The sequence below is a fragment of the Schistocerca serialis genome, chromosome 1 (genome assembly GCF_023864345.2).
Source record: "Schistocerca serialis cubense isolate TAMUIC-IGC-003099 chromosome 1, iqSchSeri2.2, whole genome shotgun sequence".
In the NCBI taxonomy this organism is placed as follows: domain Eukaryota; kingdom Metazoa; phylum Arthropoda; class Insecta; order Orthoptera; family Acrididae; genus Schistocerca; species Schistocerca serialis.
In genome coordinates, this window is record NC_064638.1 from 1068219216 (window position 1) to 1068238027 (window position 18812).

Below are 18812 nucleotides of genomic sequence, written 5' to 3' on the forward strand. Positions count from 1 at the left end.
TTAAATTGTAACATGGGCTTAATACTCGTGATATACGACCGCTACCAGCGTTGCTATTGCAACGCCTAGTTAACGTCAGTTAATTAGCGGACACCAATGCCGACATGCAGCAGCTTATAGGGACACATTCAGTGATGGGAGGTCCGTATTAGCCGAGCTTTAACTAATGTCAGTGCAGACATACGGATTAATTTTGTTACTTGCCTTGTCTTGGACGCAAATGTATTGATTGTTGTCAACTCATTTATTGTAAGTTGTTCGTTCATTTCACAAGTCCAGTATGTGACTAAGGAGCTAGTTCCACTAGGTATTATATTTTATAGTCTTCTCTATTCTGCTGTTCAGTACAATTGTGTTACTATGTTTGATGAAGAAAATCTGGCAGAAGAAAAGAGAAATCGGCAATAAACTACGTCATCAAAAGGTAAATACTGGAATGACTAAAATTAGACATAAACAGGTAGAATTTAAATTGAGTTTTAAAACATTATACTTGTGCATAAATCGTGCAATAGATCCTATAATGCGGAAGGTAAGGAAATAAGCAGAATTTTGTGTAAACAAACAATTTGTGCGTTTTCCACGGATTTTCGTGATTACAGCCGGTTTACGTCGATTTCTTGCCGCGATATTTCGGCTGACAGTCATTAAGGAGAGGTCACTCGATTCGGCAGAACCTGAACCAAGTCTTCTGTCGATATTTGGATGATACTTTTGCAGTGTGGCTCCACTGTGAAGAACTGTCACGCTGTTTGCAGCATCTGAATCCTATCCACAATAATATCAAATTTACGATGGAAGAAGAGAAGGGCGGCTGTCTGCCATCTCTGGACGTCTTGGTCAGTTGGAAACTGGATGGATCACTGGGGCATTCCGACTACCATAAGCTCACATATGACATGTACTTGAAGGCGTCTAGTTTCCACCACCCATCACTAAGTATGGGCGTCCCTAGAACGCTGGTGCACCGGGCACTTGTTATGTCTGATGGATACAGCCTTGCAAAGGAGACGGAACACCTAAATCTGTGTTGGGTAATGGATATTTTCCACATCAGAACAGGACAAGATTAAAAGGAGAAGGAGCGGTTAAAGTACAGCGCGTTCCTCCCGCACATCGGCAATGTTTCGTTGAAATTAGGCAGAATCTTAAAAACATGGTGTCAAGTAATCTTCCGCCCACTTACAAATGTTTGTGCACGTCTCTGTTCGGCAGAGGGCCAATCTGGAACTGCGGAGCGCTGGAATCTACAACACACCTTGTCAGTGTGGCAGAGTCTACATTGGTCAGACAACGCGCACAGTGGGTGAAAGTTGATCACCACACTCGCCTTTCGCAGCCTAGTAAGTCAGCCATAGCCAAACACTGTATCTCCACAGGACATTCCATGGATTATTCCGCCACGGAAATCTTGGCCTCGACGAGATACTTCTCGGACTAAATTATTAAGGAGCTGATAGAAATACGTTTGGCGGAAGATCTTGCAAATAGTGTTGGCGTCATTCAGCTGTATAAGGTGTGGAAGCCGCTGATTTTTTTAAATTCCTTCGAGGAGAAAACATCATACGACTAATGACACGTCTTGCGACATTTAATTTCATTAATTTTGACATCTGAATTTCAACTCCGTGAGTGCGCAATTCGACAGAGAGTGCGCATGTAGTAGTATCACCATTACGAATGACCCTGCACGCCGTATATGGAGCAATATTCGACGAGGGCGCGAAACTCGACAGAGGTCGCTCATGTACAAGCTACCTTTGCGCATGAATCCCGCTGCCAATTTTTCGTATAAGTTAGCGATGTGAACTAGAAATCTCCAGCACAAAACGCTCACCTGAAGATGGCTGAATGGCTGTCAGCCGAAATATCGTGACAAGAAGTCGACGTCATACGTCCACACTACCGAAACTTCATGGAGTACTCTACTTCATGGAATACTCTTCACGCCGGAAAAATTTCAAGAAGCACGATTAGTGAGTTAACACAGAAAAACCGTTCTGATGATGCACAGCGGCGTTTGAAGCACCCCTTACTTCACTGCAACTTAAGCACTTTCTCTTTGAAATATACTCCATCAGAACCGTTGAGTAATTAGACAAAACTACACTAAAAAATGAAAACTTCTTGTTTCTTGAGAGAGCTATGCAGAATGCAGTCAGAATGGTTTTGATTACAAATCACTATTCACTGCAGTGAAACAATTGTGAATGTCTCGCTTGCGGCTTACAGTCCCGAGTGCGCACTCTGCAGAACACTTGGCGTGGCAGTTCTTTAAACACTATGCCCTTCGCTCCTTAGTTAAGTCTTTTGTGCAAATGGTCGCAAGGCACGTTTCAACAAACCGAAGCCTGAACGCGTTGATAAGGTGGAATGGAATACCTCGCCTCTCTGTCCTTTCTCCTGTCACTGTCTTTAAGTAGTAGCAACACAATGTCCAACACGGTCTACTTTAGTTGTAATCATCGTTAGAGTGAAGAAAAGCCACGTCTATAGCGCCACAGAAACCGTGGTGAACAGAAGCACTCACAAGCAGCGTGCGTGACGAGTTAGAAACGCGACGACTTTAGCACTCGTTGTGACTTACCGAAACAATACAGACTGTTCAGCGTCGGCCACGCTGCGCTGTAAATGACCGTAGGACATTATCGTAAACGTAGTAAACCTGCACAAATTATGTGCTACTCGTTTCATACATAGGGTAGTCTGCAGGTCGTATGACGATCGTAAGTCGACATTGGTTGCATGATGTTACATGTTATGTTTACGCAGCCCGATGACAGGAGGATACAATAAAATTTTAAAAATAAATCATGTGCATTCGATGTCGACTTTTAGTCACCAAAAATATGCTGCCCCTCACTGGCACTCTCCATCCCATCGATAAGTAACCTGTTGATGTTTTAAGATCGAAACTAATTTTGGAAATTTGAGGTAAGGACTATGGGACCAAACTGCTGAGGTCGTCGGTCCCTAGGCTTACACACAAATTAAACTAACTTACGCGAAGGACAACATACACAACCATGCCCGAGGGTGGACTCGAACCTCCGACGGGGGAAGCCGCATGAACCGTGACAAGACGCCCCAGACCGCACAGATACCCCGCGCGGTTCGAAAATGATCAAAAATCAAATAACCAATTCCTAATGTAACAGTTTTTTGTCAGTTGCAAGTCGTCCTTTTTGAATTTTAAGTTGTTTACCAAACGTAATTCGGAAAGATTTTGTAAGAGAGCAACTTGGAATAAGTGTACAATGGTGCAAGGGCTCTGCGAAGAAATAGGTTAGAATAACGCAGAGACATTGGAAAATACGAAGGGGAGATTTGATGCTCTGCGAAAAAACAGGTGAAAAAAAAACACCCAACTTTCAGTGGACAGGAAACACGAGAGAGACGAGCAGTGGAAGGAGGAGAGTCCAGGTGCCCAACAGCAGGTTCTCAGAAACAACTAACAACGTTCAATAGGTTCTTCCATGAATAAACCGGTGTAGCGCGGAAGTGAGCACGGGATGTGTGAGGAACAGTGTGTGAGGAAGGAATGACAAAATTGGAACCAATTGCAGTGTGTGTTGACGTTCACCAGAAATACAAATACCTGGAATTTGCCTGGCTCTTCTGATTTCCTAAAGAGAGTGGAAGTCGGGAACGTTGTCAGTGCTATCCCAGAAACCCGTGGCGTCATTCGGAAAATCATCCTCTGTGTCTAAATACACGATGAAGACATTGCGAACCAGCGATCTGAGGAGACACCGAGCGTAGTGGCAAGTCACATATTTGGAACGGCATTGAATTTCGGAAGGAGAGATCTTCGAATGTTCCTCATACCGTTTTGGCTTAGGCTTCTAGTGTTACCCTAAACCACTTACTGTGATTTCCGTTTACGTTTGTTAACAGAAAGCGATTACTGCTTTCTTTCCTTCTCTATTTCTTTCTTTCTTTCTTCCTGTGTCCAAACAAATTGTAACGACATCTCTAGTGATCTATAATGTGCGTTAAAAGAAAAGAGCTGGTGGCTGTGAAATGATAAACGCTGAAATGATAGTGATGGCATCACCTATGGAATAAGGTGTGATTCCTATAAGAGCGATGAAGTCCCAGACTCGCTGTTGGAGAGCTACGGAAGTACATCCACGTAGCGATAGAGCGAGCAAGAGCGTGTGGACCATCCACTGCACTCAGTTGTGACGAAACCAGTGAAACGGGGCCTTCAAAACAAGAGCAAACGGGTATAGTTCGTTTCCTGATAGCTGAAGGAGTACGGAGAACCGAAATTTATCGAAGAGTGGCACAAGTGTACGTAGAACACTGCAAGTCCGTTGCAAGGGTCAAGGCGTACCAGAAGCGATTGATCGAAGGACCTGTTTCATTGGCTTGGTGATGCTTGGTCTGGAATGCCACAAACGCATTATCAATGCCAGTGGTCAGCAGGTAAATGCCGTCATTATTCAAGACCGGCGAGTTAAGGGGGGTTAGGACGTCAAACGGGACGACTTGGAGCAGGAGAGGCACCACAGGACATTTTAATTTCCACCGTCTACACTTTTACAAATAAATTCATAAAACTTCGTCAGCATGATCAGGAAGCATTCAGGATTCACATTTATAGCAGAGAAAGTTAAAAAACAAAACAAAATATTTTTTTACGTACACTCCGTCTTCAGGCGACGAGTGGCCTACCGGGACCATCCGACCGCCGTGTCATCCTCAGTGGAGGACGTGGATAGTAGGGGCATGGGGTCAGCACACCGCTCTCCCGGTCGTTATGATGGTATTCTTGACCGAAGCCGCTACTTGTGGTGTCACCGCCAGACACCACACTTGCTAAGGTGGTACCCTTTAAATCGGCCGCGGTCCGTTAGTATACGTCGGACCCGCGTGTCGCCACTATCAGTGATTGCAGACCGAGTGCCGCCACACGGCAGGTCTAGTCTAGAGAGACTCAATAGCACTCGCCCGAGTTGTACAGCCGACTTTGCTAGCGATGGTTCACTGACTACATACGCTCTCCTTTGCAGAGACGACAGTTTAGCATAGCCCTCAGGTACGTCATTTGCTACGACTTAGCAAGGCGCCATATTCAGTTACTATTGATATTGATATTGTGAATCATGTGCCGTCAAGAGCGCCGTTCCTCATTAATGGATTAAAGTTAAGTATCAAACTACTTACGACCGCTTTCTGAATTCTAATTCCTTGTCATGTTCCGGACCTCACGTCAGTATAGTTCTTCCCTCCTCACGCCAGCCTGCGTGAGCTAAAACGCGTGCATTTCGGCCTCCACTCGTAACACGGTGTTGGCTCTTCTGCTAACACAAAACTACTAATCGGTCGAGTAGCTCCTCAATTGGCATCACAAGGCTGAGTGCACCCCGAAAAATGGCAACAGCGCATGGCAGCCTGGATGGTCACCCATCCAAGTGCCGACCACGCCCGACAGCGCTTAACTTCGGTGATCTCACGGGAACTGGTGTATCCATTGCGGCAAGACCGTTGCCAAAATATTTTTTTTTACTTGTGAAATTTCATCATTTTTTCACTTACAATTGCCTGCATTTATTGCTATAGGTACACTTTTCTTCATAAGTAAGAGAGATTCTTCGATGAATTTTGCACAGCATACAAACCATACTTACAGGTGAATGAAACTCTAGAATTCATTTAGTTTATGAAAAAATGAATGAGCTGTTACATTTTAAACTTCATGTTTACAAAAAAATCAAATTTTATACTTAAGTATCTCAATTTTTACCACAGTTTTTGATAGATTTGGAAAATTCTCGAGTTTCATACACCTGTAAGTATGGTTTGTACACTGTGCAAAATTCGTCAAAGAATCTCTCTTACTTGTGAAGAACAGTGCACCAATAGCAACAAATGCAGCCAATAGTAAGTGAAAAAATGTTGACATTTCGCATTAAAAAATTTATTTTGTTATGTTTTTAAACTTCCACTGCTATGACTGTGAATCCTGATTCCTTCCTGGTCATGGTGACAATGTTTTATGAATTTATTTGTAAAAGAATAGACAGTAGAAATTAATATGTCCTATGGTGCCTGTTCTGCTTCAAGTCGGCCCGTATGACGTCCTACCCCTCTTAAGGCAACAATCATTGCCGCAGATGTCGGATTGGCCGTCGGTATTTCAACGGACAAGCAGTGCTCTTTGTACACTTTTGTCATTCTTCGATGAATTTCCGTTCCCCGCTCTCGTTCCGCTGTCACGAAACGCACTACACCCATTTTCTCATCTTTTGAAACCTCACTTTCACTATTTTCGGCAGGACTGAGTGCAGTGGACCGTCAACACGTGCGCGTGCCCGCTCTATCGCCACGTGGGTGTGCGCCCACATCCCCCGAATGGCGAATTTGGAACTGCAGCGTTCTTATAGTGAGGGACAGCACCTTCCTGTCTAGGAAGTGACTAATTGAGTTCTAATCTTCTTAGCTGTTATTTTCTCAGCAAACGCGGTACATATTTCAGAATAAAATTCAGTCCTCAGTTGCACAGTTAGGAAATTTATTTCGCCTTGTCAGTTTCTACAGATTAATCTGCCATCTTTAGAAGCTTAATATTGGTTTAGGAGATGTCTATATCTTCACGTCTTGGTATTATGTTTCTGTCAAGAAGATATTGACTACTACCAAACAATTTAATCTTCTGAAGATCATAGATTAATCTGTTGAAACTAACTGTGCAAGTGAGGACTGAATTTTATTATGAAAGACTGAGTTCTTTCAGCTGCAATGACATTCTTAAAGGTTATTATATTTTCTGAGAGATTGAAATCTACCAGTCTCCTCTATATCTCTTTTGTTATACAACCTTCCCTTCTACAATAACCTATGAAACCTTCCCTTAGGATTTCTACCTCTTGCTTAATAATAACAAATGAAATCTTCCCTTTGAAATTTATTCTCTTTCTCAATTTTCGCATACAAATTTGATTGCTGCTTATTAAAAGTCATTTTCTGATTATATCGACGAAACATAGAATGTGTCGTCGTCATGGCCCTCAATCGTTATCTGCAACAACCAAAAACCGTTACTTATCCTTTTTACTGTTACTGGATCGCCATCTGGCTGCTACATCGAACTGCGACATGAATATACTTACTCTGTTTTACTATACTTTATTAGCTGCTGGTGGGCTGTCATAATAAGTGGCTGTATTTATTACCAAAGCTGACGTTATTCTTTAATGGCAAAGCTGACGTTATTCTTTAATTAATTTGACTGACGTTACGTAATTCATAGTTAAACTTTTCTTGACAACAATAAAATTTTGCAAAGTTTTACGTTGATGATTTTTGGGATGGATTATAATCAGTAATGCAATATTGCTGCCAAAAATTAATTATATTCTGAATAAAATGATTTTACAAACGTTCAAATGGGACTTACTTTTTACAATAATCTTACAACTAGCATTGCGCAAACATACCTTCAGTAGTCTTGAGTTTCTCAAAAAAAATATTCAATAATATTAGTTCCTCTTATGACAATAGTTAGCTGATGTCTCTGTATATCCGTTTATAATCTCTTGTAAATCATAGCTGGTGGCTGGCAGGCACACCGCTCCTCTCAACCTCTCGCTTCAGACCTGCTACCGACTCGCTTCACTTCTCACTTACTACTGACTTCGTACGATCGCTAAAGTGCTGTCTCTCCCGCAAATGGCTCAAATGGCTCTGAGCACTATGGGACTCAACTTCTGAGGTCATGAGTCCCCTAGAACTTAGAACTAGTTAAACCTAACTAACCTAAGGACATCACACACATCCATGCCCGAGGCAGGATTCGAACCTGCGACCGTAGCGGTCTAGCGGTTCCAGCCTGCAGCGCCTAGAACCGCACGACCACTGCGGCCGGCTGTCTCTCCCGCCAACAATGCTTTCTGGTGCAGACAATCCCTGCTACCAAATCCAAAATGTATCAATGCGCGGTCTTTCCCGCTCTTTTCTTAAGATGTATCCATACGCGGTCTCTCCCGCCCTTTTCAAATTCATATCAATGTGTGGTCTCTCCTGCCAACAATACTTTGGTGCAGACATTCCCTGCTACCACAATTATTTCCAACATGACAAATATTAATTATTCCTACTTAATCCTATTAATAAAATATAAACATCTTTCATAAATTGTGGTTTGACAATAGACTGTAGAAATATACACGTCTTACAAGATGAATACTCGAAGATCAGAAAGATGGACTGAAATATAATGCCGTAGGAATAAAATAATTTTGGAAGCATTCTTATGTCACATCGTAAAGAAGCAGTGTATCCACAACAGATTTATTCAGATGGACACTGGCGGTGGAAACCCACACTGTTGTAAAAACAAAACGAAAAATCATGTAAAGCGGCGGTATGAACAATACGTGTTTGTATGCATTGTAACAGAGAGTCTGCATCTGCCTCAGTGAAGATCTACCTCAGTTAAAACGAACGTACCAGTAAGAGGGCAAAACATGTTGTGAAGGTGACAAAATATACTTTACATCAAGAGTGACAAAAGACAATGAAATGAGATACGCGAGGAGTAGGAGCCTGTAACCGAACTAAGGACCTTGCTGCACACACACACACACACACACACACACACGAAATGATTCGTCTAGCGTGAAGTACTTGGTGTCGGCATGCCTAATAAACAGAGCCTTCCATGAGTTTAACTGATTTTTGGGACGATTTCGCTGCAAAAACATTAATAAGAACTCGTCTTTTCGACTATCTGTAACATCACACTGTCTAATCTCCTCTTCCCACCTAATTTTTCCTTGATATTGCCAGTTTATTATTTAACTCTTGGTTAGCGCAGTGCTGTTGCTGCTGCAAACTGCGTTTAAAGTTAAGTGACAACTGCAAGGTTTATATTCATTTGCACAAAATTATCCCTATGCATGTTGTTGATTTTTCTTGACTTCCATTACAACACAGTTGCGTCCGTGTACCCTTGACGTATATCTTCTGGCGAAGCAGAACAGGAAAGGGTTACAACACGAAACTTTACTTACGATATCTTGCACATGCTGATATCTTACATTCACGGTGTGAACAGCTACAGACATAATTCTTGTTGCTTTAGACTACTGGAATACCATATTCACAGTGTTATCTTCCTTCTTTCCTCAATATTTTTATTTATCTGTCCCCTATCGACGTGTAATACAAGTCAGTTTGGTAAGTATGTTATCTTCATACTTTTGTACCTTCTGCACACATTATATCATCTCTGTAGAATGTGGAAGTATATGATGCGCTTTCTGAAAAGTCGTGTGCTCCATTTCGATTAATGCAGTTCGCATGTTAAGCTGATCGTATTATATCGTCTCACCGCATAAATCGTCATCCTCATAATATTCCAGCGTAATCTTGATCACTGGTCGTACTTATAATTCATTTCCAATCCTGATTTCTACTAAAACTCTTTTGCTACCCTCTTGGGAAACTACATTTGACATATCTCACTCAATTAAACCTCCCTTCGTTGGCGAGAATTTAACACGAGTGTAAAATCGAGTCAAACAACGATGATGCTTTAAATTTTCTTTATTTCACCTCGGCGGTTTTCCAAACATCGTACGTCATCATTGGATTATTTCGGTATTATTCAACTTCTTATTACAATATTTTACATTCTTCACCTGCTGTCCTATATACTGATGCTATTTATTCTGCGATACGTGGTTCGTTTGTTAATCCATTAAATGGGCGAATTTCGTACGAGGTGAGACGCTGGTGTGTTAAATTCATCGTGTTTTTCTAGAAATAGTGCAGATCGTAGACGTGTAAAGGAGGGTTTGAAATGGTTAATTTGTCTGGTCGCATGTTTCGCTCAATTCTCTCTCTCGCCAGTTACGGACAATAACCATTACTTAAGGTATTGATATTCCACTTTACCGCAGATGAAAGGCAACAAAGAGTTCTACCAGATACTTTTAATCTGTAGCAATATGACGATCTTCTTCCTAAAACCCAGAGTGCACTTGCTGTAATTTCTGTACCTAGCGTACCACGGCGAGACAGCATATAACTGCCAAAATTCTATAACATACTTCTGACTAGAGATATTATCTAGTCAGAGATATTATCTATTTATATATTGCGTAAGAATCAGACGGAATTATATGTTGACCTAACGTCTATAGGAGTCGAAAGGTAATATATCATATTTCAAGAGTTTCTTTCTTCGAGAAAACCTGGGTAATGGAGTGCGTATATTTATTACCCAAAGTGTGCATGTAACTGTATGATATTTTTACAACAAATAAATAGTATTTCAGGAAAATTAATCCGATTTCATAATACTATATCTTCTTCGTAAAAAAAGATGGAAACTAGGAGTAAGTTTTCAGTCACGCATAATGTGAAAACGGGACCTGTGTCCAGTTGCGGCGCTTTAAAGGGGCACCCCACCATCCCAGTTAGTTGACTGTAGCCCAACACAATGTATTCTTTTTTGTGCTGCAGGCTTATTTTGCCGTGGCCTCATGCTTCATCACCGCTACTGCGATGAAGCCTAGGTCCAAGACGGATTAAGCTTGCAGTAGGAGAAGAATCCAACACTTCACGCAATGTATAGCGACTTGAGATGTTAGGATGAGCGTTTTAAACCACATCAGTGGAAAAAGGGCCCTTTTCTCAATCTATGCGACCACAAAGTAATTATTTTCAAAGGATCATCCGATTTTACAGTAGTTTATCTTTTACAGGCAGGCCGATACCACCTCGGGGTTCTACTTACATATACATTAAGGATAAAAGTTTTCCTTTACCTTCAACAATGTTCAGTCTGTCATCCACCGGACACACTACAAACATCCGGACTGTTGTCAAACTCGTCCTACGAGGGTCACTTCAAAAGAAATGCACATTATTTTTGTAAAAATACAGTTTTCATTCTGCATGTGTGAAAGTTTTACAGTGTGTAGATACATCCTTTCCGCTTGTTTTCAAAATCAGTTCAACCTGTTCCTCGTGAGTGGCGCCGTCACAGCATGTCTTCAAGATGGTTGCTACACTTGACATTCGTCAGAAGCAACGTGCTGTCATAGAATTCCTGTCCTGTGAAAACGAGACAGTGGGAAATATCCGCAACAGGTTCTGAAAGGTGTATGGAGACGCTGCTGTCGATCGCGGCACAGTTAGTCAAAATGGCTCTGAGCACTATGGGACTTTACTTCTGTGGTCATCAGTCCCCTAGAGCTTAGAACTACTTAAACCTAACTAACCTAAGGACATCACACACATCCATGCCTGAGGCAGGATTCGAACCTGCGACCGTAGCAGTCGCACGGTTCCGGACTGAGCGCCTTAACCGCGAGACCACCGCGGCCGGCCACAGTTAGTCGGCGGGCAAGCAGGTTACGTGATGAAAGCGGGCACGGCAATATTGAGGATTGTCCTCGCAGCGGCAGGCCTCGTACTGCACACACTCCAGACAATGTGCAGACAGTTAACGACTTGGTGACTGCTGACAGACGCATCACAGTGAACGAACTGTCAAGCTACGTTGGGATAGTGTTTGCAGAATACTGAAAGTGTTGGCGTTAGAAAAGATTTGTGTCAGGTGAGTTCCCAGGATGTTCACAGTGGCTCACAAAGAAACAAGGAAAACGGTATGCAGCGAACTTTTGGAACAGTACGAGAATGGTGGAGATGAATTTCTTGGAAGAAATGTGACAGGTGACGAAACATGACTCCATCATTTTTACCAGAGACGAAAAGGCAATCAGTGGAGTGGCATCATGCAAATTCACCCAAGAAAAAAAAAATTCAAAACCACACCTTCTGCTGGAAACGTTATGGCTACGGCGTTTTTCGATTCTGATGGACTCTTGCTTGTGGACATCATGCCACGTGGAACCAACATAAATTCTGATGCGTATGTGACGACACTGAAGAAACTTAAAGCTCGACTGAGTCGTGTTTGACCACATCGGCAAAAGCAGGATGTTTTGCTGTTGCACGACAATGCACGCCCACATGTCAGTCAAAAAACCATGGAAGCGATCGCAAAACTCGGGTGGACAACACTGAAACACATGCCTTACAGTCCTGACTTGGCTCCATGTGACTATCATCTCTTTGGGAAACTGAAAGACTCTCTTCGTGGAACAAGGTTTGAAGATGATTAATCCCTTGTGCACGCTGACAAACAGTGGCTCCAACAGGTTGGTCCAGAATTTTACCGTGCTGGTACACAGGCGCTGGTTCCAAGGTGGCGTAAGGCAGTTGAGAGGGATGGAAATTATGTGGAGAAATGTTGTTCCTAAAGGATGTATCTACACACTGTAAAACTTTCAAACATGTAGAATAAAAGATGGATTTTAAAAAAATAGTGTGCATTTCTTTTGGAGTGACCCTCGTATAATTTTGCGTGTCCGGAGTTACAGCGTTCGCTGGGGGCTTTGCTGTTCACCAAAAGTTGTTGGAAGGCTGCGCTAGTGTAATACGGCAAGTGGTTGTTTTACGGCAAGTGTCTTCTTGCATTTGGCTCACGCCGTTACACTAGCAAAACATCAACGTTTTTAAGTTTTTGCTTCATGTGTTTATAATTCCCGCACTGAAGTATAGAAGTATTTACAGAGGACCATTGACGGTGAACGGCTGGAATAATGTACCGTCATAAAATTCTTTGTTAAAATGGTTTATCAAAATTTGAAATTCATGTAAAAATATTCAACGTTTATAAGGGATCTTCTGCTTTATTTTGAACTCTATGGACATGAATGGCTGAATTTATATATACCGGACTAGAAGCTGACCCACGTGAGCAGCCTCCCAAAACTGCAACTACAAATGAAAATATCGAAAAAATACGCACTATGGTGCATTATAATTAATGAACAAAAATCGTGACGAAACACACAGAAAATTAGAGTGTACATATTGATGTTACCAAGAAACATTATTTAGTCTACTAAAACCAGATGACTTCACTTAAATTAAAAACTTTACCGATATCGTGTGCACTTTCCGAACATCTCTTGTCTATTGTATAATCCAGTATCTGATAACAGGAAACAAAAATGCAGCGCAGTATCTCACCAATTTAATTATTTGATTAACTTCTCATGGTTGGGATTCACAGTCATGTAATATTTCTTAAAAGACATCATAGTCGCTGTTGACTATAAAAAATATTTATTGCTACTATTGCAATTTCCGCCTTATGGCCATTATCAAGTAACACTGCAAAGTTACCTAAACACAAAAATACAAAAGTGAAGCACAGGGTGTATACACATAATTAAGCGTCAAAATGCAGCCTTTTGACCGTGAGAGTCCCACAAGACCTGATGAGAACGACACTTATTACATCGTAATATTTTGTTAAATATATACCGAACTGTCGATGTTACCATCGTTCTAATAATCTATCACACATACAAGTTCAGGTGCACTGACAACATGTGGAGCTAAATCAGTTGGCGCGAAAATACATTAACTAAAGATACTACCTGTGCACACCAAGGATTTTTGCAAGCAGTATTTAACTACTTTTATCACAAATGTAATGCATTTATGTTAACGGTTACGTTACTAAATTAGTTAAAGCTTAAAGATGTCTGTATTGCCTTTCTTTCTACTTTCCCCTCTGGTGGAACAAATTGACTGGTAAACTCATTTCGCAATTCCTTGTCTGGTGGTGCCAATTGTGTGTGATTGAGGGTTCCTACAGTATATCTGTTTCGGCCAAACAGTCTTTGTTCCACTCTCGTTCTCGACCATGTTATTTTCGAACCAATACTGGACACACACAACTTCGGTAAGTTTGAGAAGAACTTTCACGAAAAGATAAATTCGACGAGTAATTGCAGCAAGTTGCAAGAAACTGTAGCGGAGTGTGTGCTGATTTCAAACATTCTGACAAATTAAAACTGTGTGTCGGATCAAAATGGTTCAAATGGTTATGAGCACTATGGGACTTAACATCTGAGGTCATCAGTCGCCTAGAACTTAGAACTACTTGAACCTAACTAACCTAAGGACATCACACACATCCATGCCCGAGGCAGGATTCGAACCTGCGACCGTAGCAGTCACGCGGTTCCGGACTGAAACGCCTAGAGCCGCTCGGCCACCGCGGCTGGCTGTGTGTCGCTCGGAGATTCGAACCTGGGAACTAGATCTGGCAGACAGTTTTAATTTGTCAGGAAGTCTGATGGAAGAAAGTGTTTCCATTAACTTTCGAATTTCTTGAAGTTGGAATCGCCGAAACTAGCGGACGTCGACGAGTGGGGGAGGGGGGGGGGGGGGGAGGAGGTTGCAAATTTGGTAGTTCGTAATACTCAACTCAATTCTGTGACTGTATGGATAATGAGCCATGCCTCAGCGAGAAATTCGAAAGAATGCCTAATATATTATATGATTTCAGGATTACGAATACGGTCAACGAAACTGCAATGAGTCAATGAGGAAGGCTGAACTGTTGTCTACAATAAAGGAAAACAAACCAGCCGTGAAAGTGTGCGTCGTGGATAAAGTCACTGAGAGCAGAGGCCACGAAGTTACCGCCATGCAACTGGGATCTAAATTCTATAGAATTAGCTTAGTCCAAAATAAAACACAATTTCAGTGATAACAATATCATTGTTGACATGTCGAAGGAAAGATTGCAGAATTTTGTTAATGCTGCTTTTCTTTCAGTTACTGCACAGGACCTTACCGAGGAACGTGCAGCAGCTGGAGCAAGAGTATTGGACACGAGACGTAATAATGGAAATGACCATCGATGAAGTTATTCTCAATATTACGCCCTCATGTCATGATGATGCTCTTAAATCAAACATAAATGACACTGATCTTTAGTGAACATCATTTCGACCGTCCTTCCAGGCACAATTAATTATACTGCTGTGAAGCGTTTAATAAATGCAATGTTGAAACAGACTCCAAAAGTCAGTTTTTGACTTTCGGTCGTAAGTTGTATTTATTTATTTATTTATTTATTGTTCCGTGGGACCAAATTAAGGAGAAGTCTCCATGGTCATGGAACGAGTCAATACATGAAATTATAACACGATATTAGAAGCAGATAAAATGAAATATAAAAAAACATTTTCAGGTGACAAGTCGTAAGTTTAAATGAAGAAAATCAACAATGTAACACTGGAATTTGCTTAATTTTTTAGCTTTTCCAGGAGCTCCTCGACAGAATAGAAGGAGTGAGCCATGAGGAAACTCTTCAGTTTGGACTTAAAAGTGTTTGGGCTACTGCTAAGATTTTTGAGTTCTTGTGGTAGCTTATTGAAAATGGATGCAGCAGAATACAGCACTCCTTTCTGCACAAGAGTCAAAGAAGTGCATTCTACAAAAAAAAAAAAATGGGTCAAATGGCTCTGAGCACTATGCGACTTAACTTCTGAGGTCATCAGTCGCCTAGAACTTAGAACCAATTGAACCTAATTAACCTAACGACATCACACACATCCATGCCCGAGGCAGGATTCGAACCTGCGACCGTAGCGGTCGCTCGGTTCCAGACTGCAGCGCCTAGAACCGCACGGCCACTCCGGCCGGCTACATTCTACATGCAGATTTGATTTCTGCCTAGTATTAACTGAGTGAAAGCTGCTAACTCTTGGGAATAGGCTAATATTGCTAACAACAAACGACATTAAAGAAAATATATACTGTGAGGGCAATGTCAGAATTCCCAGATTTTTGAATAGGGGTCGACAAGAGGTTCTCGAACTTACACCACATATAGCTCGAACAGCCCGTTTTTGAGCCAAAAATACCCTTTTTGAATCAGAAGAATTACCCCAAAAAATAATACCATACGACATAAGCGTATGAAAATATGCGAAGTAGACTACTTTTCGTGTTGAAGTGTCACTTATTTCAGATACTGTTCTAATGATAAATAAAGCAGCATTTAGCTTCTGAACAAGATCCTGGACATCGGCTTTCCACAACAGCTTACTATCTATCCGAACGCCTAGGAACTTGAACTGTTCTGTCTCGCTTATAATATGCCTATTCTGTCTGAACAAAATATCGGTTCTTGTTGAATTGTGAGTTAGAAACTGTAAAAACTGAGTCTTACTGTGATTTAGCATCAAATTACTTCCCACAAGCCACGAACTTATTTCATGAACTACATTATTTGTTATTGTTTCAATATTACACACAAGATCCTTCACTATCAAGCTGGTGTCATCAGCAAACAGAAATATTTTTGAATCACCTGTAATACTAGAAGGCATATCATTTATATAAATAAGAAACAGCAGTGGCCCCAGCACCGACCCTTGGGGAACGCCCCACTGAACAGTGCCCCATTGGGACTGAACATCACTACCACTCTCAATATTGCGGAGAATTACCCTCTGCTTTCTGTTCTTAAAGTAAGAGGCGAACCAATCGTAAGCTACTCCCCTTACTCCATAATCGTCCAACTTCTGCAGTAATATTTTGTGGTCAACACAGTCAAAAGCCTTCGTTAAATCAAAGAAAACACCTAGCGTTCGCAACTTTTTATTTAATCTGTCCAAAACCTCACAGAGAAAAGAGAATACAACATTTTCAGTTGTTAAACCATTTTTAAAACCAAACTGAACATTTGACAGCAAATTATGTGAATTTAAATACTCCAGTAACCTTTGAAACGTCCCCTTTGAACAATTATACACGACTGTCCTTAAACTGACATACAATATTTTTAGCGCAACGCAATCTGACTTTCAGAATTCTCTACAAAAGAATGGCCCTGACTAACATTAAACTATACCTTTCACAAATCACTTACCTCACAAAAATCTTCGTTGCTCAAGCTACTGCAATACAGCGAGCGCCACTACTGCCAGCTAAATAAAAGATTCAAACTACTGAAGGCACTCACTACTGATAGGGATAGTTAGCAAATGAAAGATATTAATAGAGAACAAACAATGTATTTACCTTGATATCATCATATATAAATATATCAGTTCATGAAAAATTACAAAACTCCGCCATCTCTCTCCCCACATCCACCACTGCTGGCGGCTCACCTCCAACTGCGCAATGCTACGCGCTGTTCACAGCCAGCTGCCTAACACTACAATGGCGAGTATTACAACAATGCAAAGCAGACACAGACTGCCCACAGCACAGCCAGTGATTGTCATACAGAGGTGGCGTTACCAATAAAAAAACCTAAACAGCCTACTTACATAGAGAAAACATAAACAGCCTACTTACATAGCCCCCATGCTCCCCACAAAAATTTTTACAAATTGGATGGGGCGGTGGCCAATACAGATTTGACAAAAATTTTTCACAATTACAGTAACAAAGATATAAAATGCACACACTTATTAATATTATGTTGGTCAAAAGCTAAAATTTTCTCACAGTCCATAAAGACAGTCCACATTGTTCATTACGGTAATCACAGGTTTTTTTTTTTTTTTTTTTTTTTTTTTTTTACAAAGTCTCATTAGTAAAAGAAAATGCACACGGAAGTAGTGGATTTCCATGCAGTCTTGAAGAAGTAGTGTTGTCCTTCCAATGGAAAGACAGTGCTGACTCGACATGCAGACAGGTAATGGGCCACAATGGAGCAAACCCACAGCAGAGTCATTCGAAGTTTTGAAGAGTATTGGTAGGTAGGTCATCACAGAGCAGACCCACTGGAGTCCTGGTAGAGACTGTGGTATTGGTGGGCCACCAGAGGTGCAGACCCACTGCAGTCCTTGTAGAAATAGCCAGCAGCCATCTGTTGTGACTGTGCAGGTGCACAATCACCATTGAAGAGTCTTGCGGATAATATAGCAAGTCCATAAACCATCACTTGTGCACTCACAAAGTTTTTGGAATTGTCCTTAGAACCAGCAATGCTGTTATCCAGTCCCTTGCAGAATTATTAACAAATGTGCAAACACTAACAGTCCCTACTTCTCACATATTGTCCATGTACTATGACCAACAGAAACGTGTGCAGTGAAATGTAACTTACATGTTAATAATATCATGAACTGGTGACAATTACAATTTTATAAATTTACAACATGAAAATACAATTACAAAGGTACAAAATACATCATTAAAGAACATAATAATACAGATAACATTTGTAGTACAGGCTTTACAAAGAATAGAAATAGACATATACGTCAGTGTTACAGGAATTATGACATGAGTACATACATAAAATAATGAGAATAGTTTTCGAAACATTAATTTCACACATGAACATTGAAACAGAACAGAATTGTAAACAACTTTACAAAGAAAATAACATATTATTAATGCAACTTATATTTGAGGATAACAGTATTCCTCCTCATAGTGAATATAGCTTAGTATTAGAAGAGAAAAAATTTCTATGAAACAGTACACAGAGACAGGGAGAAAACAAATATACAAGGGTACACAAACATATAGTGGGATAACACCAATAGGAAAGGACAGGGTTCGTTTTCAGTGTAACATGTGGTACTGCAGTCCAACCCAAAACTTCATATATCTTTCCTCTTATTTCATCCTTTGTTTCCACCAAAAAAATCCTATCCAAGCATGCTTTCTGTATTCTGTTCATATTTCTTTCAAAATAATTATTTCTGATTGTACAATACTCATTTGGGCCCAAATCCTTTTTATATAACTTCGCAATGCATTCTTTACCTATTCTCCACAGTCAGTTTCTCATATAGTCTACCCCCTCTTAAGCTAACTTAAATCTACTGAGCTCAGATGCTAAACTAAGGAACGAGGCAATGCAGCAGCACATAAAACAATTAATATAAACAGCAATGCAAAAAATGCAAATTGGCAAAGCTAGCAGCATAAATGAGCAAAAGCCAAATTCAATAACA

The 18812-nt window shown here is 40.9% G+C and overlaps 1 pseudogene; it reads right to left on the bottom strand.

Moving 5' to 3' along the window:
• Positions 1-5380: 5380 nt before the first annotated feature.
• LOC126425761 (5S ribosomal RNA) lies at positions 5381-5498 on the bottom strand (annotated as a pseudogene).
• Positions 5499-18812: the final 13314 nt, after the last annotated feature.